Source organism: Mustela lutreola, chromosome 13, assembly GCF_030435805.1.
Source record: "Mustela lutreola isolate mMusLut2 chromosome 13, mMusLut2.pri, whole genome shotgun sequence".
NCBI classification, from domain to species: Eukaryota; Metazoa; Chordata; class Mammalia; order Carnivora; family Mustelidae; genus Mustela; species Mustela lutreola.
Window position 1 is genome coordinate 30,316,214 of NC_081302.1, and position 27,217 is coordinate 30,343,430.

Genomic DNA, 27,217 nt, shown 5'->3' on the forward strand with positions numbered 1-27,217 from the left:
TCAAGAAAGGAATATTGGTTTTAATACCTTAATTTTTGGAGTGCATGTGTCTAAGTGATATGAATTGAAGTTTTACAATTTAAGTTTTTATAAACCTTCTTAAGAAACTTTCACTACAATAATAATTTGCAGTTAATCAGAGAAGTTCAGAGAGCTGTTAATTCCACTAGAAATCCTGTGTCTCTTGCTATGAATCAGGCTGCCCCTAAGGTCCCACTTAACACAGAACGTATGTGTGTGTACATGCATATCTGAAAGGGAAAAAACAATCTCATGTTCTTTAGAGTCTGGATTTAGCTATTTGTTTTTCTAGTGGCTCACCTAATCCAAACTAAGAAAAATGGCAACAGAAAATTCAAAGAGCGTTCCAATATTAAAATATACAGTTTCAGGGCCCAATATTTTTGGTTTCCAAAATCTAATAAGATCCTATAAAAATTATTTATAGATTACAGTATAAGGAGAGAAGATACTAATCTACCTAATCTACTTTCTTTGAATAATAAAGACTGACATGGTTGTTTAATAAGGTATAAATCAACAGAGTGCAATCATTTTACATTTTTTCAAATGAGGCAGACTAGGATTTTCTTCATTAAAAAAGACAAAAGGACACTTGCCTTACCTGCTATTCTGCACGCCGCCCCCCAAAAAAAAAATCAAGGGAAAGTTGGGATAAACTAGAACACCTAATAGAGCTGTACATTTTGTTCACTGGCTAAACATGCCTGACTAAGGGGGCAAGTAGGTTTAGAAATCTATGTTCTATTACATAGCTGGACTCCATGGCTTTCTCGAAGAATCCCTTTGCAGAGGTAGGCCAAGTCAGGGAGAGCACATCTACCAATGGGTTGTTTGTCCTAATTTATCCACCCTGAGAGAGCACTTTTTCTAATTTATGAAAGGCCGTGGAGATGCCGGCTGTGATCCAGTGAAAAGACCACATTCTTCATGCTATGCCTTTCCTTGTTTAAATCTAAAATTGTTTGTGCTCAATTTCTCCCATGTTGCATTCATTCAACAAGTATTTATTGAACCCCTTGACTGTACCTGCCACCAATACAACCAAGAAGAAACCATAAACACCTGACCACAAGTTGCTGTCAGTCTAGGTACATGGAGACAAGTAATCAAGATTACAGTGCAATTATATGGAGCCTCTTGTGTGGACGTGTTCCTAAAACTGCCATAACCATCAAACCTAAAACAGACAAAATTAAAATCTGGTAGAAAATAGATGTAAAATGATCATTTCTACAACAAACCAGACACTCCCATGTTAAAAACTTGCTGTAACACCAGGATGCCTGGGTGGCTTAGTCAGTAAAGCCACTGCCTTCAGCTCAGGTCATGATCCCAGGGTCCTGGGATCAAGTCCTGCATTGGGCTTCTTGCTCAGTGGGGAGCCTGCTTCTCTCTCTGCCTCTGCCTGCCACTCTGCCTGCTTGTGCTCTGTCTCTCTGACAAATAGATAAATAAATAAAATCTTAAAAAAAAAAAAAAAAACTTGTTCCAACACCAAATATTTCTCTTCACTAATCTTATTCAATTATTCAGAAAGCATTGCTGTATCCCTGTGATCCAGGAAATTGTAGAATTTCCTACCAATTTTACTATTTCTGAGCTAAGTCTAATACAAACTCTGCTCTTTGTTAGTATATAAACTGGGGAAGGTTCTATGCTAAAGTTTTCCAACTCATTAAGTATGGACCATAGTTAATGTTTATTCTACAATTGTTATGAGCATTAAATAAGATAAAATTATGAAGTGATTAGTACCTATAAATATTCTCTATTTTCTGCATTTATTTTAAAGTTTGTAAATCTAATATTGTTGGCAAGTTTGAATTTAATCAGTGTTTTTGTTTTGTTTGGTTTTGTTTGCATTTGTATTTCCTGTTGGCCTATTTTCACAATTTCCAATAAAATTTTTATTTGCCTCATGGGACTTTCATAAGCATCGTGTTAGTTGAGAGCTGATTTTCTGAACCTGAAGATGTAATGAGAAAATATTGGTTCTAAAACCATACAATCCTCAGTTCAAACCAACTTTTATAGTCCTCAATCCAAATGTATCTGACAAGGTGATCATCTCAGAAACAATATGTGTAGGTAAGGCTTATTTCCTTCTCTCCCCGAAAAGCTACTGTTAAATCAATAGTGTTTTGACTGTAGTGTTTTAAGCATTTGGTGTTCTTTGTTTTTGTTTTTCCCTTTTTTATTTTTACAACATATGGAATCTTGATATGTAGGAAACACAGTATTCTGTGTAAAGGTAAGAAATTTATTTAAACTCCTTAATTTGCCCATTTCTTAATTTGTAAACCTATTTTACTCATAAATGTATTTCTTAAAGTTGATAAAAGTAAATGAAAAGTAAATGAAATAATACATATGTGGTACCTGGCATAGTGATTGGCATGTAATGAATGATTTCTACATGTTAGCCATTAATAATTTTATCCACACTCTGCATTGAGAGGATGAAATATAAATAGATCCCCATTCTCTGCAGTAAACCATACACCTATCCCCAGAAGGGTCTATAAAAGAAGTCATTAACATGGACTTTTTAAAGGGAAACACATTAGAAGATTAGAGATCCCTAACTTTGTCATTTACATGTAAGTGGGTGGTGGCTCTTTGGAAAGGATGAGTAGAATCCAAAGAGAATTGGCAGATCAGCCCCCTGGAAATCATCCGTGGAATTTATTCTTGAGAAAAATGACTTCTAGAATGAGACCTGGAAGACAAGCAGGAATTACTCAGTTAAGCACAGGAGAAAGAGATCGTGAAGCAAGAGGAACAGGATGCACCAAGAACTGAAAGTGAGAAAGAACCGGGGTGTGTTTGAGATTCATCAATGTTATTCATAAAGTTGTACTATGTTTACATAATCCTGCATATTTGAGCACAAGTAATGAATGCACTTCTTTCAAGATCAGGGGATCTTTCCTAAATCAAAGAACTTTAGATTCTTAAAGATTTCAGAGATCGAATTAAAGTCTTTCCTTTCTGAGATAAGGAAACCAAAGTTTGAATGAATGAAAGAAAAGAGAGGGGCAATAGAGAGATGGAAGCTAACATGATGGCACTTATTATGTGTCAGACAAGCAACATTCTGTATATATAATAGATGAAGAGTCTGAGATATAGAGATGTTAAATAACTCACTCAACAACTTTAATAAGAGAAGAGCCAGAATTCAAGTCCAGATTTACAATCCTCCAGATTCTAGAATTATTTTCACTATACTCCCTGGAATTTGTGCGCGTTCATCCACCTGTGAATTTATAGTGGCATTATAGTTGTTTATTTGTGTGTTTATTTTTGCACTAGTCTATAAGCTTCTTGGGAGTCTTTCTATTTGCAAGTACATTTTCAGGCAGAAGAATGAATCCAAAAAGATGTCAGAAGATTGGCTGGCTGACCAGATGGATGAGAGTTTGAGAGATTACTTGGATGGATATTTCAGATGGTCTACCCAATTGCCTTTCAAGCTTAGTGTAATACTTTCAAATAAACTTCTAAATCTAACTAATCACCTACATTTCAAAAAGTCAATGAGAAATCTAACATAATTTTAAGGTGAACAAATTTAAAACTGAATAGTTCTGAACAGAGTAATAAGGGGCAGATCTAGAATAGAAGCCCTACACAGTGAGTTCCTTGCAGACAGAATACCTGGCCAATTTATCTTTTTGTACCTAATACCTGGCCTCAGAGCATATTTGGCATGCATGTACTGAAAGTCTAATCCATCAACAGTTCTGACTAGAGTCATGGAGGGCTAGCCTTTTAAATAATAGAAGGAGGCCAATTCTGAAAATAATATTTTCTGGTGGACAAATAATTCTAACCTGTTTATTATTATTAAGGGAAGAAGAGAAGTAATGTTATACCACCCAAAAGACCTACATTTATTGTCTTCATACTGAGATTCCAATGATGCTATCAAGCATCAAATTAAATGTTAATTATGTGCAGGAATGATATGGAACATATCTAACACTGATACATACAGGTACCAACAAGTCAGAACAGATGTCATGGCCCAAGAAAAGGATACCTCAATACATCAGAACAGATACCAGTGCAAATAAGCAGTTCAGTGCAGTGTAGGCCCTGCTCAGAGGCCTTTGGAGATGAGAAGCAAAGACATGGTTGATGAGGAATAGAGACATCGATGACAGGAAAGAGGACTTCGAGGCTAAAATGTGAGGACCTGTTTTTAGTAACAAGATGGAAAACAGTTTCCAGAGTTCAACCATATAATGCTTACCAGTCTTGTAACAAGGCACAAGGGTTGCTAGAAAGAGAGCACAGATCAGAAGTTGCATATTTGGTGCTACATAACCTGAGTATTGACCTAGAGCTCCTGACAAAGGATGGAATTGGTTCAGTGATCTCAGGTTAAACTGAATCTCCAGGTGGAGTTGTGGGGAAGGAAGAAAATTAGCAGGGCCAGCTTCCTTTCTTATTTCCTCTTCTGTTTCTTTTCTGTCTGAATCAGCTAGAATCAGTTTCTGTTGCCTGCAAAGAATAACTATTACATAAGGTATTCTTGCCTTATTATTGACACAATATCCTTATTAATTCTATCTAAGCTCACCAGCTCTTTGAACAACCAACTCCTTACTCATTAGGTATTTCTGTGGGTGTTCATGTAATTTAGTTGGTTTAGCTGTAAAATACTTCAAGAAAATGGACAAAAACTAGAGTAACATTTAAGCATGTAAATAATGGACTCCCCCCCTCCATGATTTTATATTGAAGAAGCCATTGTCAGTTATTGACTACTGCCAAGTTCCAATATTCTCTCTCCACAGCCTCATCCTTTAGTTCATGCTATTTTTTCTCTCAGAAATGCCCTTCCTACCACCTCCACCTCTAGAAAGCATATTTATCCTCATAAGACTGATTTAAATATCAACGCTGCAAAGTCTTCCCTCTTTCTCAGGTTAGAACTAATCACTCCACATCCGTGATTCCTGGCAACCAAATCTCTGCTGGAACAGTGCCCAGGTGTGTCTTGAAACAACAGATAACTGGGCTCCTCAGAGAATTCATCTTAGATTACAAGAGCTAGGACAAATACAAAAGTCCTATCTATGATTCATTGGCATAAAGATGAATTTATTAATATTATACATTAAAACATTTACTTTGACCTAAAAGTTCATATCTTTTTTCTAATTTCAAAAGAAAGTAAACCATTTCTGTTTGGTAGAGTGGAAACTTGGCACCGTGCCCACTGTCTCATGAGGAAGGTTTCCCTGTGTGCATGTGCTCTCACTTATACATTTTTCTCACTTATACAACCCACAGCTTAAAGAGGCTTCTCTGAAAAAAAGGGTTTGGTTTCAGAATTGGAGAATAGAATCAAAAATAAATGATTCAGCATTAATAGGGTTCTCTTAAAGGAGGCTTATATTTTTTCCTAATCAAATGACTCAAATGTATAATGATTTTCTTTAAAAGAGTCCAAATTCATTGACAGTTTGCTAATTAAAAGTCTAGTTTTGTAAAGAACATTTTTCTAGATAGAACCAGGGCTACTATGGGCATTAACAATTATTTGTTTTATTTTCAGTTTACCAGTTTAAAGCAATATTTGAGTTAATCTGAAATAAAATAACTATCATTTGCATGATGCTTTATAATTTACAAAGCACTTTCATATATATTACTCATTTAATATACATAATTACCTTGAAAGGTTGGTGTCTTTTATTTTTTACATGCAAGAAAAACATGCCTCAGAAAGATGAAGTGACTTCCCCAAGGTCACACAGCTGGTAGTGCAGAGTCTGGGACTCATGCCCTAGAGGTTCCTCTAATCCCAGAATTTCATATTCTTTCCAGTACATCATACTGCCCATGGGATGGTGTCGGGGGGAGCATCTATGTAAACACATGCATTAAATGAGTTGAGCTCATACTTCTAAGTAGATTGATGTTCTTTTAGAAAACCTAATGGCATTTTTGTAGATATAATTGTTACAGGTTCAGTTTTAAAACATTTAACAAAAGATGGCTCACAAAATTTTATTTTCAGTGGAAGTAAAAATTAACTGAATAATATTTTGAATTTCTATGAAATTCTATGGATCATTAACTTTGATAGAAATTATGATAAATACATCAGGAATGGATCGATAAGATACATATTTTAATTCAAATTTCAAGTCTTTTTTCCATAGCTTGTTAGATCTCACTTTCCTCTCTTTCTCTTCTGTCTCTTAAGCCTCACCTTAGCTGTAGACCCCTTTCATATCCTCTTTTGGTAAACAACCTAAAACAAACCTTTCTGTGAGTCATCTTTTATCAAACTCTTTGTTCCCAAAAGGGGTAATTTCCTCACAAATAAAACAAATGGGGGCACCTGGGTGGATCAGTCGGTTAAGCATCTGCTTTCAGTTTAGGTTCCTGGGATTGAACCAGGCTCTGTGCTCAGCGGGGAACCTGCCTCTCCCTCTCCCTCTGCCTGCCATTCCGCCTGCTTGTGCTCTCTCTCTCTCTGCCAAATAAATAAGTAAAATCTTAAAAATAAAAATAAATAAAACAAGTCAAAGGAAGGAAGAGCATTGAGCAAGTATGATCTTGAGTTCTGCAAACTGTGAAGACTAAATCATACATTATCTAGAAAAACAAATAAGGGTTATTAAAGTCAGCATGAACGCTCACTTTTCACAAGAAAGTTGGCCAAAACAAAGAATGAGATTTTAGAGATTTCAGGACTGTAACCCAATGCCATGCCATACACAAATCGACCCTTTCAAGTAAAAACCTGATAGTAGTTTCATAGTTCTGAGAATTAATGTGACTGAAAAGAAATTATATTAAGCCAAGTTTTCAAGGTCAGGAAATGAATAACTGAATGTGAACATGTAATCTCAGTTCAATTTCATTTTGATTACTCACAGAAGAAGAAGATCAGGAAATACTTACAAGATTTTTCTGGAATACATTTCTGCAGTTTAAAAATCAAATTTTAATTTAATTTCACAAATGTCTTGATATTACATACCTTGCCACATGGTATTCTCCTCCATTATGATATGAATATAAATAATTATACCATATTATTTTTAAATATACAACTTAATTTCCTTTTACATTCTGTTTTTCTCAACCTTTGGTCTCTGGGTCACAAAACAAAAGGTGTGCTTCTGGTATAGCCTTGCAAAGCTAGTGCTGCACAAATCGCTTTACTCACAAGAGACATCCTATCCAGAAAGTCAGCAATTCAACCAAAGGCTGCATTAAAACCCAGCTTAATATAGCAATGAAGTACTTGAAGCAATGTTTGCACAATGTGTGTTCCCTGTCCTCAGGCAATTTGCTGCCACAGTAGTGGATTTCTTTTGAAAATCTAAGAACAATATTTACTACCCCATATTTTACTGACTGGGTACATGGAATAGTCCCCAAATTTTGAACAAATGTTATTGGAACTAAGAGGAAACAGTCAATACAAATGGTACGTTTCTTAGGCAGATGGGCTTTTGTAGATTCCTTTAAAAAACGGTTTTATGAAAGGTCAGCTATGAATCAGGTATGTCAAGCACGAGGTATACCAGGATGAACAAGACATAACCCCTAATCTCAAAGAGCTCAAAGAGACTATGATTATCTTATCTCCAAAATCTAGCACACTAATTGGCACAGAGCAAGTGCTCACTAAATCTTTGATGAATCAGTGGAAGGCCTGCTTAATATTATGGAAAGACTTCTATGAACACAAATACACACATGAGCTCCAAGTCAGAGGGTCAGAGTTAGTAAAAGAAGGAGGCATGAATGGAATGGGAAGGATAATATTAGGTGTGGCTGGTATTAGACAACATGACTGAGAAATGTGGTCTGGAAAAACATTCCTAAAGTGAAAGATACAAGTGAGTTTTACCAGAGATTAAAAAGGAAACTAATGAAGACACCAGAAAGCACCCCCATCCTGAAAAAATGTATAATAAAAATTTATACTAGAAAAACAAAATTTAGATTGAAACTGAAAATTTCATTGATAAACATACATTTTGTGTTAACTCAAAGTATAAATTTTAAAACAAATTTTAGAGACTTTAATCCAATAACAAAATCATCATTGGTCTCAAATTTCCTTTTTTTTTAACCATTGGAATCCCTATGCTGAATCATGATAGATTGTTAAACACGGTTTTCCCATTGTATTCCTTAAATAGTTTTTTTTTAATTTGTTTTGAAACTTGGGGAAAGGATGTGATGCTATAGGTATGATAATGAAAATTGTCCAAACTAAAATTTAAGAGCACATTTTCAAAAAACTATTACCCACATAATTTATAGCTACCCCAGAAAATACTTAGTTCAAATTTCTGTGGAATTTTACTTTTCATAAAATTACACAAAGCAAACAGGTAATTATTTGCATAAGTCTACTAAAAATAATTTTTTCATCTTCACAATGAACTTTTCATCCACTTAAATTAACAGGACTGGAATCAAAAATATAAGCGATTCATCAACTTGACTTAATTGTTGAAATCTGCCAAGGTTCAGAGAGTAATTGGCAAATCAGACAAAGAAGAGAGTGCAGGAATTCTATATTTCAGTTCTCAGTGACATTTTGGATATGGGAGTTCTTAAATTGAAAAGCATGATAAACCTTAAAAGGACAATTTCCACCTACTCTTTATGAAAGATAGGTGTTATTGACAAATAAACTAATACGTGATTCTGACAAAGATTTATTCATTCTAGTGGTTAAAATGTAGCCAACTCTCAAAAAGTTACCTACTGTTAAGACAGCTTTTAGTACTTTGCTACTGCCAGAGACTTTTCTATTCTAAAAACCTAACCAAATTTCAAAGCCCTTTCAAAGAGGTCCTGCTTCCCAATAATATATATTTATGCTTTCTTTACACAGTAAAATAATAGTCATGACATACTTTTTTCCCCAAAGATCTAAGCAATAATAAATGCATTATTTAATTTTAAACTTTTTTCTTAGTGAGAAAAATTCTGAATTACAAAAGACAAATTTGATGTGCTCAGTAATATTATTTAGAGGTGAATGTTTATATTTCATTTCATATTTTATAATATGGTCTTACAACTGCTTAGCCACTTACACATTAGGTGAGACTTAAAGTCTCAATCATCTCACAGAATACTATAGTAATTTTTAAAAAATTAATGGAATAAAATAAAGATTTGCCTTAAATCTATACCTACTCTATTTTTGTAAAAACTGGTGAAAAATTAAAACACATATGCTAGTAGTTTAATATTGCAGCCAAACTGAGAAAATCTGGACAAACTTGATTCTATTCAAGAACAAACTTACATTTTCAAAAAATATAATGACAACTATCAAAATTAGTAAAACTTTATATACACATAGCCCTTTATAACCTGTGGAGTCCACTGTACCACATGGCTGCAGGTTTTATGCTGTTTCAAAAAATAATAATAAAAATAGATTTGGAACTATCAATTCATCTTTGAAATAAAGGATTAATCCTATTAGAAAAAATAAGGGCAATACCTGGAACAAAGGCTCTCCCACTGGGAGCAGGACAAGTATTTTCCACAATACTAGGAAGAGGGTGCTGAGAAGATGCCAATGTTCTGAAGATACAAAGAAATCTAATCAAGAGAAAATGACCTTCAGAGGGTCAAGAAAGGCAAGATGTAGTTCCAGAGAGCAATGAGGTTCAGGAAATTTAAAAAGATAGGAATAGAACATAGGTGGGTTTGCCTCAGGAAAAGAGAAAGATAGAGAAATAGAGTTATTAAAACTAAGATAAGTAATTAGAAAATGTCTAAGTAAAATGTTCTCTATTTAGATTGATATTGAGCCCAATGCTTATGCTTTGCCTGAACCTACTGGTAGAAAGTAACTGAAGGTAGCAGCTGGTAGAGTAAAAAATCTGGGGCAGAAGCCAAACAAGCAGTGTACTATTGGCAAATTGTCCTGGAAAAAGAAAAATGCTTTTATATAAATATGCACTATGGTAGATTGCTTTTAAAGACGGCCATTAACAATTCCTCTTATCTCTGTACATGCGTACCTCCCTCCCCTTTAAGAACAGCAATCTGTTTCCCCTCATCTTGGTTCTGGCCTGTGACTTATTTTGATCTAGAGGATGAGGCAGAAGAATAGATGCTGTGACAGTTCTGGGCAAAGGATTTGAGAAAAATGGCGGCATCCATTCGTCTTCCTGGAAAGCCAGTTGTCATGCTTTAGGAAAGACAATCTAAACTGCTGGAGAAAGGGATACACATGGAGGAGAATCAAGGTACTCTAGCCACTAATCCATCCCAGATGAGGCAAGAGATATGTAAGATGATTTCTAATGTTCCAGACCCAGTTCAGCCTCCAACTAAGCAGCCATATGACCCCAGCTGACAGATACCACACAGAGCAGAAGTAATTGCCAACCAATCCGTAAAAGAAATAATAAATCATTGCTTTAATCTACTATTTTTAAAGTGGTTACTTATACAGTAATTGATGTTAAGATTTGCAGCAAATCAAAAGGAAAAATAAACAGTAACTGGAGAGTAGCAGACGAATTTAAACCAAACTTTTTTATTAATGCAATAAGAAGTAATCGATGCTAGGATAGAAGCAAATGATGCAATAGAAAGTAATAGAAGCAAAATGATGGCAATAGAAAATGGCAAAGAAAACCAAGTAACGGAACTGGGAGACCTGATGGTTGAATGGCTACATTTGCTTTTTTAAAAAGGCAACCTAAAAATTTTCATGAACACAAGGAGAAAAATTAAGTGTTCTGATAAAAGAAAATTAGGTCAGTGTCAACAAGAGTAAGTGAACTTATTACTGCATTCCAATTTGAATAGGACTTTAATTCTAAATTTGGACAAAATTTATATAGACAATCTCTTTGGAGAAATCAAGAAGCTACCAAGGCAGTCAATATTTAAAGTGCCATATCTCAGAAAGAGGGGAAATTCATTGATATCAAGTCAACATTCTGCAACACTTTCCTCTGGAGGAATTTGATGATTCCTAAGCTACATAGGAAAGGGACACTAAGAAACCAAGCAGAAAACTGTGCCTAAAGGGCTGCCTACCTGCACTGGGATTTCAGTAGTCTTACTACTGAAAAATTAGGGCCCTTCAAGTAGAGGGATCTCTAGACAGTCTCTTATATTTCCAGTTAAGAATCCAGGGCTATATTATAAGAAAAAAATATGAAACAAAAATAGACAAAACCTTACCAAGACTGAAACTCATCTTTGAATCAGATAAAACCCCAGACAGGAGTCAATGATCTTCCCTTAATCTAACTGCCAATCAGAAAAGGAAAAGAAAAATCTTCCTTGGAAGAAAATAGCTTCTGTGAAAGTCTCAAATTATCTCTACAATTTTTCAACCACAGTGCCTTGTGCTCAATAAAAAACACTCGGGCATACCTGAAAAGGACCAGATATCATGCAAATAAAAGAAACAGACAATGGAAGCAGAGCTACAAGTGATCCAGATTTTAGAGTTATATAGCCTTTGGAATTATCATAAATATATGCAAGGAAACACATGACAAGATGGATAATTTCACTAGAGAACTGGAATCTTCAAGAAATAATTAAATATAAGTAAACATTCTATAAATGGGTAGTACAATAGTAAAAATTTAAAATTTAGTGATGGGATTAACATCAATTAGATGCAGCAGAAGAAAGGATTGAAAATTGGAAGAAAGTTCAATAAAATGGAACCACTGAAGCATGGAGAAAAAAATTATTAAAAAAAAAGTATAGAATATAAATATATAAGACATGATGAAAAAATCTAACATATTTATAAGTATCCCAGAAAAAAATCACAAGATACAGAGAGAGAGAGACACAGAAGAGAAAGGGAAAAGGAAGGATAATGATACAGAGATAAAAATGAAGAGAAGCTGGCTCATAAATGTTCAAAATTGATAAAAGACAATGTCACATATTTAAGAAATTCTATGCATCTCAAGCAGAATAAGAACAACAAAGTACCCAAGTACATTGTAGTAAAACTATTTAAAACCAATATCCACAACAAAAAAACACCTTTAAAGTAAATACTGCAAAATATTTAAAAATGTGAATGGAGTTGCTTTGCTTGAAGTTCCTCTGCAATTATATGAACACACATGGTCAGTGTTGTCTTATATACTCTTCTATTGGCCTGGGACAGAGCAGGGCAGATCCACAAACATTTGTTGGGTGTCTTTATGTGATTTATTGAGACATATAGGTAAGAGAATAAGAAATTTTGCCCCTCAGGCTTCTCTTTACTTCTTTTCATATCTCTTGACTTCCTTAAAGATCCCTTTTAGAAAGCCTCTCCATCACAGACACACACACACACACACACACACACACACACACACACACTTGAGCCTTGAAATTCAAGGTGGCATCTCCATCTCTAAAATCTCTCTCTAACCATGTTTAGACATCAGTGAGGTCAAAAAATTCATTTAAGTTTGTGATAAAAATTGCTTTGAATTTACTTCCTTCCTGCAAGTGTCTTCTCAGTACTTCAAGGATAGCTTTCAATTATCCACTTCCATCTCTTCCTCTAACAGTGTGACAATGTTTCCTTGACTACAGGAAGTGTGTTGCTAAGCAGCACATCGTTGTGCTGGATCTAAGACAAAAATCAACACCAGCAATGAAAATAGTCAGGTGATATAATTATTTCCTACCTGTAATTAGCTATGGGGTTTTTTGTTAGAACATCTGAAAAACAATGTGATTTGAAAGGAATCAACATTCTTAGAAAACTTCTGGTAAGCCCTACTAAAAATTGTACACTATCATTAAATAAATTCATATGTTGTTAACAAGTAAACACTCCTAGATAATTGAATTCGATGGCTTTACAATTGAAACAGTATTATGTTAGAAAAAAACAGCATTTTAACTGTCATCACTGAGCATCCTCCCACTCTCCCATTTTACTGCTTTTCATGAAAACATTCATTTTGCCTCACTAGTGCTATTATTTGGGATTTGAGAACTAAATTATTTTCAAAATTCTCTAGTAGCACATTTGCCTGAAATGGTAAAGGATGGAGAAAAACATATAAGGTATAAAATTAGCAAATACTTATGCCAACAGATGAATAAGCTAAAAGTGGAATTTCTTATTTTTCTATGTCTGGAAAATCAAAGGATCTTCTATCTATTTTTCCTTCAGACTCTATGTGATGTTTCATTACATTGCCTTCTAGGGAGTGAGTCATCTTGTCTGCACATCTTATCTTCCTTCCCAGGGATTTTTCCCCTGTCCCAGGTCCATATATTTCCACATGTAGCATTAGGATAATGATGGGCCAAATTATGTTGGTTAAACTACCAGCCCAAGTAAGTTCCTAGCAACTTAAACAGTTTCATCTTTGTTGATAAGGCAATGAAAGGATTGCTGTGAACACTGCTTTCATAAAAGGATTACATTTTGTCTCCAGTTGATTAGAATTCTAATTTAGGGTAAGCCTTTCTTCTAGAATATAGCAACTAGGACCCTATGGAATATAGCATGTTTTGTTTACTTCACATGAAAAACATGTCAAATCTATGGGAACAGATTCTTTTATGAGAAAAATAAGCTTTTCAAAATATTGTATTGTGTTTTTTTGGTTTTGTTTTTTTGTTTTGTTTTTTTTTCTTGTTTTTGTCTCAAAGAAGATGCACTAATAATACCTGCATGCTACATATGACAGTTGCTAAGAGCACAGCAAAAAGTGTGGTTCTTTTACATGGGCAGATCCATCAGAAGACTCATTAGCTGCTGGCTTGGTCTCCCAGGAATGGAACTGAAGAATCACATCAAAGGACCTCTTTACTCTTTTTATTTATTTATTTATTTGTTTGTTTAAAGATTTTATTTATTTATTTGACAGAGAGAAATCACAAATAGACGGAGAGGCAGGCAGAGAGAGAGAGAGGGAAACAGGCTCCCCGCTGAGCAGAGAGCCTGATGCGGGACTCGATCCCAGGACCCTGAGATCATGACCTGAGCCGAAGGCAGCGGCTTAACCCACTGAGCCACCCAGGCGCCCCCTCTTTACTCTTCTAAGTGTTTCTCATGAAAGGACACAAATGTCTCCCATCATTTTATTGACTTTTTTCCTTATCACTTCAGTGGCATTGCTTCATTTTATCTCTGTGCTCTGGGAAGGATTTCTCTGTCTTAAAGTAATCATATATGTCAGAGAGTTCCTTGTTAATCAATTGAATTTTTTATGTGAATTCTACCTTCTGCAATATCTGGAGTATCTCACTCTTCTCTATATCTTCCCAAAGCAATTTATTTGCATTTTCATATGACCCTTAGTATGTATGATGGGCTAAATTATGTTTACTATAAATTCATATGTTGAAGTCCAAACACCTAGTACTTCAGAATGTGGCCATATTTAAAGATAGGGTATTTAAAGAGGTAATTAGGGTAAAATGAAGTCATTAGGGTAGGCCCTAATCCAATATGACTGGTATTCTTATTAGAAAAGGAGATTAAAGAGACTTCAGGGGAAGGTGGCAGAGAAGGAGTATCCTGGACTCACCTTGTTCCACAGACAACTGGATAACAACCACATCAGTGTATATAACCCAGAAAATGACTCAAAGACTGGCAAAACAGATCCTCTACAGGTAAATATAGAGAAGAAACCATACTGAAAAGGGTAGGAAGGGCAGACACAGTCAGGAAACAACTGACCCTCAAGACTGTCCAAGGGAAAGGAGGACACCACAAGCACTGAGAAGGGATTAGAGCAGCCCCCTACCAGGCACTACAGGCATGGGGTGCCTACACTGGAAGATGAATCTCCATAACACTTGGCTTTGAAAACCAGTGGTACTTAACATCATGAGTTCTTACAGTCAGTGGGACTTAACTCTTAGAACTTTAAAAATCAGTGGTCAAAGGAAACAAAATCCCCATCCTTAAAGAGATAGCCCCTCTGAGATAGTGTTGAAGCAGTCGTTTGAAAAAACATGGGGTATGCAGGAAGATTTATTTACTAATCTCAGAATATGTGCTAGAGGGGCAGAGATCTTTAGGAAGACTTCCAGAAGAACATAAAAACTAGCAGGTGCCACTTCCCTTCCCTGACTCCCAGCTTAGTTACACAGAGAGCAGCAGAAACCAGCTCAGCATGGACACTCTCCAACTTGCTTGGTAATAGTGTCCCCACTCCTGCATTCTTCTGCAAGTGAATTCTCTCCAACTTGGCCTCTTGGTTTCCCAAAGCAGCACCACAAACATGGCAGTGTGCAAGCAGCCTCAACAGGAGACAGCACCAACCCAAAGTGATTCCTGTCCCAGGAAGAGATAACCCACACACAGGTTTAACTGCAGCCCAACAGTCAGCTGGTGGCAGATAGCCAGTCTGACTGCAGGCTCCATCTACCAATGAAAACTTCTCAGGGACCAACCCAGGAAGAGCACCTTGCAGTTCAGTGAGACTGCAGCCCTGGCAAAAGTGTGGTCTAAACCAACTCAAATCCAAGATGGCCTCAGACTGGCCTATGGACAGCACAGGTTGTGTGGAGATTCAAACCCTACACACAACAGGCCAACAAGGCATTGCACATAACTGGACTGAACATAAATATGGTTCAACCACAACAGTGGGTTGCATGCAACACACAGAGGAGATACTCTTGAAGTGCAAGATACTGGCAAACAGAAAATTTCATGGTAGACTACTATAGAACCTCTTCTTCATAAAACCACTACTTTTAAGATCAGGAGATGTAGCTGACTTTCTGAACACATATCAGAGGTTTAGGCAAAATGTATGACATGGAAGAATAGGACAAAATCACAGCAAGACAGGTAAACAAAACAGAGATAAGTAATATGCCTGATACAGAATTTAAAATAATGGTCATAAGAATACTCACTTGAGGGCGCCTGGGTGGCTCAGTGGGTTGGGCCGCTGCCTTTGGCTTGAGTCATGATCTCAGGGTCCTGGGATCGAGTCCCGCATCAGGCTCTCTGCTCAGCGGGGAGCCTGTTTCCCTCTCTCTCTCTCTGCCTGCCTCTCCGTCTACTTGTGATTTCTCTCTGTCAAGTAAATAGGTAAAATCTTAAAAAAAAAAAAAAAAGAATACTCACTTCAGAAAAGAGAAAGGACTTGAGAAAAGAGTAGAAGTCCTCAGCGAGATACCCAACAAAGAGATAGAAAGCACATTGTTAAAAATCAGAGATGAAGAACTCAATAACTGAAATTAAAAATATAATAGGGGAAATAAATAGTAAACCAGATGAAGGAGAAGAACAGATCAGTGACCTGGAGGACAGAGAAGAAGAAAGCAATCAAGCTGAACAGGAGAGAGAAAAAAAAAATAATAATAAATAAAAATAGATTAAGGGAACTCAAGAATACCATCAAGTGTACTAATACATTGTGGGGAACCTGGAAGGAGAAGAGTGAAAAAAAAAATGTACTTGAAGAAATAATAGCGGAAAACTTCCCAACTCTGAGGAAGAAAATAGAAATCTAGGTCCAAGAGGCACAGAGAGTCACCAACAAAATCAACCAAAGGAGGTCTACACCAAAACACGTAGTAATTAAAATAGAAAAAAAAAAAAATACTGATGAAGAGGGAATTTTAAATGCAGCAAGGGAAAAGAAAATAGTTACATACAAGGTAAACACCATTAGGCTATCAGCTGATTTTTCAGCAGAATCTTAGCAGGCTAAAATAAAGTGGCATTATATATTCAAAGTGCTAAAAGAAAAAAAATGTGCAAACAAGACTATTCTATCCAGCAAGGCTATCATTCAGAATAGAAGGAAAGATAAAGAGTTTCCAAGACAAACAAAAGTGAGAGGAATTCATTACCAATAAACCAGCTTTACAAGAAATGTTAAAGGGGACTCTGTGAGGGAAAGGAAGACCATAAGCTGCAGTAAGAAGAGTAGGAAGCACAAAAGTAGTAAATAAGTATACCTATAAAAATCAGTCAATGGATTTCCAAAATAAAAGGATGTAAACTATGATGCCATATACCCAGAAAATGAGAAAGAGAAAAGAGTAAAAGTTTAGTGCTTTGGGAATGGGTTCAAATTTAAGTGACTATCAACATCATATTAACTGCTATATTAGTGTTATATTAAAACCAATATAAGCACAAATCAAAAACTGATAATAAATTTACAAAAAATAAAGAGAAAGAAATCCAAGTAGAAGCATTAAAGAAAGTCAGCAAACAATGAAAGAAGAAAGCAATAGGAAGGTATAGAAAAGAACTACAAAAACAAATACAAAACCTGTAACAAGATGGCAATAAGTATACACCTAACAATATTTACTTTGAATGTAAATGGACTAAATGCTCCAATCCAAAACGTAGGGTGATAGAATAGACAAAAAAAGCAAGATCCATCTATCTGCTGCCTACAAGAGACTAATTTCAGACCTAAAGACACATGCAACTTAAAAGTGAAGGAATGGAAAACTATTTATCATGCAAAAGGTAGTGAAAAGAAAGCAAGGGTAGCAATATTTATTTTGGACAAAATAGACTGTAAAACAGAGGCTATAACAAAAGACAAAGAAGTACAATACACAATCATAAAGGAAAAAATTTAACAAGAAGATATAATAACTATGTTTGCATCCAACATAGGAGCACCCAATACACAAAGCAGGTAATAACAAACATAAAAGAAGTAACTAACACTAGTTAAAAAAAATAGCAGGGGATTTTAGCACTTATATCAATGAATAGATCATCCAAACAGAAAATCCATAAGGAAATAGTGGCTTTGGATGATGCGTTTGACTAGATGGAGCTAGCAGATATAGTCAGAACATCCTGTCCTAAAACAGCAAAATACACTTTATTTTCAAGAGCACATGGATCATTCTCCAGAAGAGCTCACACATAGGTCACAAAACAAGTCTCATCAAATTTAAGAAGATCAAAATCATACTGTGCATTTTTTCTTACTATAACACTATGAAACTAAATATCAACCACAAGAAAAAATCTGGAAAGAACACAAATATGTGGAGTTTGAATAACATGCTACTAAACAATGAATGAGTCAACCAAGAAATCAAAGAGGAAATTAAAAACTACATGGAGACAAATGAAAATGAAAACACAATAGTCCAAAATCTTTGGGATGCAGCAAATCTATTCCAGGTAGAAGTTTATAGTAATACAGGCCTATCTCAAGAAGCAAGAAAAATATCAAGTAAACAACTAACTTTACACCTAAAGGAACTAGAAAAAAAAAAAAAAAACAAAGAAAACTGAAAATGAGCAAATGGAAGGAAATAATAAAGATTAGAACAGAAATAAATATAATAGAAACTAAAAATATAATAGAACAGATCAATGAAACCAGGAACTGGTTCTTTGAAAAGATCAATAAAATGACAAACTTTTAGCCAGACTAACTAAAACCAACCAACCAACAACAACAAAACAAAACAAAACCCACAAAAACAACTCAAATAAACAAAATCAGAAATGAAAGAAGAGAAATAATAACTGACACCACAGAAGTACAAAGAACTATAAGAGAACATTATGAAAAATTATATGCCAACCAACTGGACAACCTAGAAGAAACTGATAATTTTTTAGAAACATATAATCTCCCAAAACTGAATATTAAGAAATAGAAAATTTGAACAGACCAATTACCAGCAATGAAATTGAATCAGTAATCAAAAAACTTCCAACAAATGAAAGTTCAGGTCCAGGCGGCTTCACAAGTGAATTCTATCAAATATTTAAAGAAAAGTTGATACTTATTCTTCTCAAACTATTCAAAAAAATAGCTTCCAACTAATATTATTAAAATGTCCATACTTCCCAAAGCAATCTACAGACTTATGCAATCCCAATCAAATTACCAATAGCATTTTTCACAGAACTAGAACAAGTAATCCTAAAATTTATATGGAACCACAAAAGACCCTGGATAGTCAAAGCAATCTTGAAAAAGAAGAATGAAACTGGAGGTATCAAAATCTCAGGTAGCAAGCTATACTATAAAGCGATAGTAATCAACATTATGGTACTGGCACAAAAATAGACACACAGAAAAAGGGAACACAATATAAAGCCCAGAAATAAGCCCACAATTATATGATCAATTAATCTTTGGCAAAGCAAGCAAGAATATGTAATGGAAAAAAAGACAGTCTCTTCAACAAATGGTGTTGGGAAAACTGGACAGCTACATTCAGAAGAATGAAAGTGGACCACTTTCTTACACCAGATACAATAAACTCAAAAGGATTAAAGACCCTTTCTCTGACATTGGCCATAACAACATTTTCTAGGTATGTCTCCTGAGGCAGGGGGAATGAAAGCAAAAATAAACTATTGGGACTACATCAAAATTAAAAAAAAAATTCTGCACAGCAAAGGAAACAATCAACAAAACTAAATGACAACCTACTGAATGGGAGAAGATATTTGCAAATGACATATCTGATAAAGGGTTAGTATCCAAAGTATATGAAGAACTGAGACAGCTCAACACACACACACACACACACACACACACACACACACACATCCAATTAAAAATGAGCAGAAAACATTCAGATAGCTGACCTATACAGCAAAAGATGTTCAGCATTATTAATCATCAGGGAAATGAAAATCAAAACCACAGTGGGCTATCACTTCACAACTGTCAGAATGGCTAAAATAAAAAAATACAAGAAACAAGTGTCGGCAAAAATACGGAGAAAGCGAACATTTGTACATTGTTGGTGGGAAGGTAAACTGGAGCAGCTACTGTAAAACAGTATGAAGGTCCTCAAATAATGAAAAAATTATCATATGATCCAATAATCCCATTACTAAGTATTTACTCAAACAAAAACACTAATTTGAAAGGATATATGCACCCCTATGTTTATCACAGTACTATTTACAATAGCCAAGATATGGAAGCAGCCCAAGTGCCTCCTGACAGATGAATGGATGAAGAAGATGTGTGATGTGTGATATCTATAGATAGATATAGATAGATAGATGTGTAATACACACACACACACACACACACACACACACACACACACACGGAATATTACTCACCCATAAAAAAGAATGAAATCTTTGCCATTTGCAACAACATAGATGGATCTAGAGGGTATAATACTAAGCAAAATAAGTCAATTAAGAAATATAAATACCATATGATTTCACTTATATGTGGTAAGAAACAAAACAAATGAACAAATGAACAAATGAACAAATGAACAAATGAACAAAAAAGAGGCAAACCAAAAAAAAAACCCAAACCAAAACAAAACAAAAAACAAAGAACCCTGCCTGCACACAGGCAGACAGAGTGGTAGAGCGAGAAGCAGGCTCCCTACAGAACAAGGAACCCGATGTGGGACTCGATCCCAGGACGCTAGGATCATGACCTGAGCCGAAGGCAGTTGCTCAATGAACTGAGCCACCCAGGTGTCCCAGAACCCAGCCTCTTAACTCTATAAAACAAACTGATGGTTATCAGGCATGGTGGGTGGGGGGATGGGTGAAATGAGTGAAGAGGATTAAGAATAGACTTATCATGATGAGCACTGAGTAATGCATAGAATTGTTCAATCATTACTGTACATTAACTATACTAGAATTTTTTTAATTAAAAAAATAACAAAGAAGTAGAGGAGATTAGATCATAGACATGCACACAGGGAAAGTCATGGGAAGACACAAGGAGATGGTAGCCATCTGCAAGCCAAGATGATAGGCCTCAGAAGAAACAAACTTTGTTAACACCTTGACCTCAGACGTGCAGCCTCCAGTATTGTGAGAAAAATAAATTTCTGTTGTTTAAGCTCCCCAGTCTATGGTACTTTGTTATGGCGGCCCCAGCAAACAAATGAGCATGCAACCTTGAAGCAAGCTTCTAGAAGCTAATCTTATATATTTATGACTCAGAGAATGTTAAACCTATTAAAAATTATGCTGTGTTTCATACACACACACACACATGCTCACAGATATTTTTGTGATGCCTTAAAAATATTCACAACTTACAAAGTCATTTGAATAATTCTGAAACCCTTAAACTATAACATTTACATTGAAAGTCACCAGAACTTATTTTTTAAAAATAGTCACTACCATTTATATGAGTAAATAGACAAATTCAATATTCTATATCATTGGATAGAATAGCTAATAGGAGTGCTTTTCCCAATTTCAACTCTTTACCGTAATCTGTATAACCACAGGCAAATCATATACAGTTAAAGGAGAAAGTGAGGAACATGGGGAAATTTCCTTTTTTGATACCTGTGCCTGGTTATAAGTAGCCCACTGATCAACTAGGGCTTACGGATATTTTGAGGTGGGTCACCTAATGGGCCTGTTTGCAGTCAGCCCAGTGGTCAATGTGGGTCTTTTTACCTTACTAAGATTTCCATTGCTCAACCTGCTTCCTAAAAGCCTCTACATCACCCACACAGTAAAACTCCATCACAGTGAATTTCACATAAGCTTTACAATTTTTGTAAAAATAAAATGCTAGAAATGACGTGGATGGAACTAGAGGGTATTATGATGAGCAACAACATAGATAATCAGAGAAAGACAATTATCATATGATCTCTCTGATATGAGGAATTTGAGAGGCAGGGCAGGTGGTTGTGGGGAGTAGGGAAGGAAACAATGAAACAAGATGGGATCAGGATGGAGATAAACCATAAGACTCTTAATCTCACAAAACAAGCTGAGGGTTGCTGGGGTGTGGGGAGGGTAGGGATAGGGTAGCTAGGTTATTGAAGAGGGTATGTGCTATGGTAAGTGCTGTGAAATGTGTAAGCCTGATGATTCATGGACCTGTACCCCTAGGGCAAATAATACATTATATGTTAATAAAAATAATTTTTAAAAAAGAAAATGCTAGAAAGGAATTCAATATTTACGTTCATATATTGCTCCCATAGAACCTAGAGGTGAAGCATCCAAAAGAGATATGTTAAGAGATAAGAAAATGGAAATTCAATTAAAAAGGAAAGCATTTCCCTTCCATCCCAGCCCAATCTGCTACCAATTATGTGGAGGTGCTCTGTGAATTCAGGTCTCTTTCTTACTATGAGTTGTTGAAATGTAAGTGAGGCAAGAAAGCAAAAATGGAGGAATATTGTTAGTTGATTCGTTAGTTGACGAAAGTGTTCCAGAACTACATAGGGGTGTGATCTTACATCTATGGTACAAATAGCACACAACAAGTTACTCTGACAATGTGTAACAAAGACCAAGAAAAGGCATTAATAAAGGAGCATTCAGAGTATAGAGCCCACAGAAGACTGTGCCCCATTAGCAAGGGCAGATAAATAACTTCGATATGACAAACAAACATTATAAAACATTTTTTGTAATGGTTTTCTTATAATTATACATTTAATAATAAATACTTTCTTACCTGACTAACGCTGCCTGGCCTGTCCACTAGCACCCGCTGGTTGTGTGTGGAAAAGACCAAGCACGTATGTAGAGAAGAACAGATGAGTGCAAATAGCTGTAGGCAGTTCTTTATTCCCAGAAGAACCAGCTTGTTCTCACAGAAGGGTTTAGAAAAGGAGCTGATGGAACCACTGTGTTCAGACAAAGCAAAAAAATCACCATTTCCCTTTGGCAGGCGAAATTGGAAACAACATGTTTTAGTCCTCTTGATTGTAAAAAGCCAATAAATGAATAGAATATCTATAGTTTTCTCCTATCAACTGTGAATAATTTTCATTAGATTTCATAGTTAATTAACCAAGCTACTGGGGATTAGGGAAGGGAAGACATCTTTGTTTCACTAAAAAAAAAAAAAAAAAAAGTATCTAAAATAAAACTAATTTGGTCATGGATGCTACTAAAAAGCTTTCAAAAACAAAAAGCACCCTGACTGTGGAACAGAGCAGAAGACAATAACTTAATAAATAAAACAAAAGGAAAATTTAAGCAATTCCCAGATTATTTTTATGAAAGACACAATCCGAGCTGCTTGGACCCCCAATATTTGCTTGGTTTTGGTTTTGTTTTGTTTTTTTTCTCCCCATCTCCAAATCAGATATGTAATTTCCCTTAAAGCATATTAGGAAGTATGCAGTTTTTCAGGAAAAACCACATTCTCTACTAAGCTCAAAATGTCCTTCCTGATTCCTTTATTTATTTATTTTTTCTGACTTGTTATTCATCACCTCATCACTGACCTCAGGCACAAATCTTGCTAATGGGCAGGTGTCATTCATTATACCTGGCATGCCAGTTACAAGAGACAGTAGAGAACATAACAGCAAAAGAACACAGGCAGTCGGTCCCAAACACAGTTCCTTAGAATCTGCTTCAGACAAACTACTGGATATAGGCAGAATTCTAAGCTGCCAAACCACCAAGTTTTGTAGCATCACAGAACATGAGGTCTCAAAGGGTAGCTGAAGTAGCCAAAACTGCATGGTATAGCTCTCTAATGGCCTGGCTTGCCCCAGTGGTGAGGTTTAGAGTATCAAAGAAGAGAGATAAATGGTATCTCCTACAGGTAGTCACATACCATGAATATTAGATACTCACATATATGGGAATATTATTTCTTTCCACTGGGTTTTAAATATTATTCACATTTACTAATTTTGTTCATCTATGAAAGTTTTTGAAAATTATTGAGTAGCAGAGGGTCCAAGGTTAAAATTTTGGTAGGCAACTTGAATATGGCTAGTCTATGTTTCTAACCAAGGGCAGATAAATAGGCTTCTAAATTAACTGAAACTACTGATTATCCTCGATGAGTGCTGAAGAACTGACCTAGGACCCGTGGTCACTAGACACCTACATAGAGGAGCACTAAAACATTGTCATTGTGGAGGTCACCTCAAAAGGTAAGAGTTAAGCATCACTCTCAACATAACACATTATTTAAATAAAAAAGAGGAAGTCTAATAATACTCTATGATTGCTTTTTATTTTTCTCTAAAATGGGTTAAAATGCCTCTATTATATTATTTTAGTGTGTGCGAGTGTGTGTAGTAACTGGAGAAAATTGAGCCTAGCAAGGTAAATTAAAGATTTAATTAGAAGTAATTTCTTCTATTTTTAATTTCTTGAGGAATCTCCACACTGTTTTCCAAAGTGGCTGCACCAACTTGCATTCCCACCAACAGTGTAAGAGGGTTCCTCTTTCTCCACATCCTCTCCAACACATGTTGTTTCCTGTCTTGCTAATTTTGGCCATTCTAACTGGTGTAAGGTGGTATCTCAATGTGGTTTAATTTGAATCTCCCTGATGGTTAGTGATGATGAACATTTTTTCATGTGTCTGATAGCCATTTGTATGTCTTCATGGGAGAAGTGTCTGTTCATATCTTCTGCCCATTTTTTGATATGATTGTCTGTTTTGTGTGTGTTGAGTTTGAGGAGTTCTTTATAGATCCTGGATATCAACCTTTTGTCTGTACTGTCATTTGCAAATATCTTCTCCCATTCTGTGGGTTGCCTCTTTGTTTTGTTAACTGTTTCCTTTGCTGTGCAGAAGCTTTTGATCTTGATGAAGTCCCAAAAGTTCATTTTCGCTTTTGTTTCCTTTGCCTTTGGAGACATATCTTGAAAGAAGTTGCTGTGGCTGATATCGAAGAGGTTACTGCCTATGTAGTGAAAAGAAGGGCCATCTGTACCCCAATGTTTAAAGCAGCAATGGCCACGGTCGCCAAACTGTGGAAAGAACCAAGATGCCCTTCAATAGACGAATGGATAAGGAAGATGTGGCCCATATACACTATGGAGTATTATACCTCCATCAGAAAGGATGAATACCCAACTTTTGTAGCAACATGGATGGGACTGGAAAAGATTATGCTGAGTGAAATCAGTCAAGCAGAGAGAGTCAATTATCATATGGTTTCACTTATTTGTGGAGCCTAACAAATAGCATGGAGGACAAGGGGAGATGGAGAGGAGAAGGAAGTTGAGGGAAATTGGAAGGGGAGGTGAACCATGAGAGACTATGGACTCTGAAAAACAACCTGAGGATTTTGAAGGGGTGGGAGGTAGGAGGTTGGGGGAACCAGGTGGTGGGTATTAGAGAGGGCACGGATTGCATGGAGTACTGTGTGTGGTGCAAAAACAATGAATACTGTTATGCTGAAAAGAAATAAAAATTTTTTTTAAAAAAAGAAGTAATTTCTTCATTTCCAACCTACCCTACATGATGTCTAAGCAATTAGACATTGCTGTTAAATCCAGTGATTGAAATCAGGGAGGACAAACAACAATCTTATTGAATTTTCCACTTCCAACCAGTCACATGCTTTTGCTTGAAAAAGCTACCAGTAAATCCTATCAATTATCTCATATGCAAAATGGTGGGGGTCTCAAGGTGCAATTTCAAAATTCCTTCTAAAGTCAAGCTATTGAGTAACAAAATCTACAAATTATCTGCTGCTAAAAGACAAGCAAAATTATATTTTCTTCTATGTGACATCAGACAGAAATAACTCAAATTCAAAATAAAACATTAGGTCTGTGAGGTAACCAGATTATCTTAATTGTATAAGCCTCATGTTCTTCTATTGCACTACAGAAGGAAAACAGCAGGACTATTTTTAGGCCAACATGTAGCTCCTTAGAGATGTTATGTGAACAGGCAATAATTTTAAAATCAAAAAAGTTTACAATCTTTTAGAAGAGAAAGGGACGTTTTCCATGTATCTCCTCTAGCACACCAGTTCACCTCTCAGATACATTCTAAATTTTATTCAAAATTGTTTTCCATAAAATTTCTATGTGTAGCAATTTTATATAATCTATCCATAAAATGAAAAAAGATGCAAGGTAATAATATGCTAGTGAGACTTAAAGCTCGAAATAACCAAAGATATTTCCAATTAACCCACTGAACCACCCAGGTGCCCCAAGATATTTCCAATTAAACACACGAAAGTGTTTTTGAACATTACACTTGTTCTCATTCAAATGCTATACGAGTTATTCTACCAAATTTCCCTTTCCATCATACAATTTGCCTCTAGTTTGGTAAATGTGATCTTTCCCAGTTATGCTACAGGAACTAATGTCCAATTTGTGAAAAGATTTCACAATATTCAAACAGATGTTTAAACATCTGTTTCTGAGTAAACAAGCAAAAAGAGAGCAGGCCCTTCAGAGAGGTGCCCCGTGTGAATTCGTTTCCATCGTGTGAAATTGCTTACTCTCTGTAGAGCACCGAGCTGTGCATGTCGGAGGGTGTGCTCTTTAGGCATGAAGGAGCTCAAAGGTGAGATGTGCGATGATCCAATCACAGTTCAGGGCACTGACAATGCTGCATTCAGAGCAGACTGCGGGTGACTCAGGTCTCATGTTTCTGAGCATGACTTCATAAACAGGAAGCAAAAGGTTTTAGTAGAGTCTAAGCAGACTACATGCAACAGTCTGGTTCAAGCACAGTAGGGAAAGGAGAGCAATCTTCCATGGAGACAGCCTGAGAGCTGCTTGTCCATCCCCAAGGAAGCTGATGTCATGGTGCTATAACCTTTAGGCTGCAGAGCTGCAGAGAATAGCCCAAGGGACTGTTGGCAAAGGTGACTGTTGCTTTCATCTGATCTCATGTGGAAGCACGTTAAGAGAATCAAAACTGAAATAGTTGCCTGCATAAGAACTAGACTACCTGAGTGGGGCCTGTGTGATGGGGCCTGTGTGATGGCATCTGCTGGGGCCTGTGTGATGGCATCATGGTGCCTTTGGGAAGATTCTGGGAAAGTGCTGTGGACTGGGATTTGGGAGTAGAGCCTCATATTAGTTGTCACCACTTCCCAGGGACTCCCTTGGCCTCTCCTCAATCACTTTGTCCGTACCCTAAGCCAAGTCCTCACTGTCCTTCCCACGGTCAGTTAAAGCCTCCTAAATTAGCTTCCTGCCTCCAGTCTCTCATCTTTTCAACCCATGCTTCAGAAAAAAAAAAAAAAAAAAAAAAAAAAAAAAAAAAAAGAAATTAGCTTTTCAAGGTTACATCTATTATTTTAAAACAAAAGCAATACATGTCTATAATAGGAAAGATGTTCAATATAAAAAAGCAAAAATTAAAACACTCATAATTTCACTTTTTTTTTTTTAATGGATTTGAAATGACAAGCGGAACTCCTCCTTTCCTTCTCTCCTGAGTCTGCAGCCTGGACCTTGGTAGCCACCATTAAGAGATCATTTTATATTCTTCCAGGCTTTATTTTAGGATTGTAAGAACAT

At 35.9% G+C, this 27,217-nt stretch overlaps 1 protein-coding gene across 2 annotated transcripts in view; it reads right to left on the minus strand.

Annotated features, from left to right (window-relative positions):
• Window positions 1-27,217, minus strand: part of SCEL (sciellin) — a 329,617-nt gene that overhangs the window by 190,584 nt on the left and 111,816 nt on the right. Inside the window, exon 3 of one of the 2 annotated variants that reach the window (XM_059144697.1) lies at window positions 22,422-22,593. The exons of the other annotated variant lie outside the window; for it this stretch is intronic. The gene's annotated coding sequence lies outside the window, so the exon portion shown is untranslated. The remainder of the gene's footprint in view (window positions 1-22,421; window positions 22,594-27,217) is intronic. 2 annotated transcript variants of the gene reach the window in all.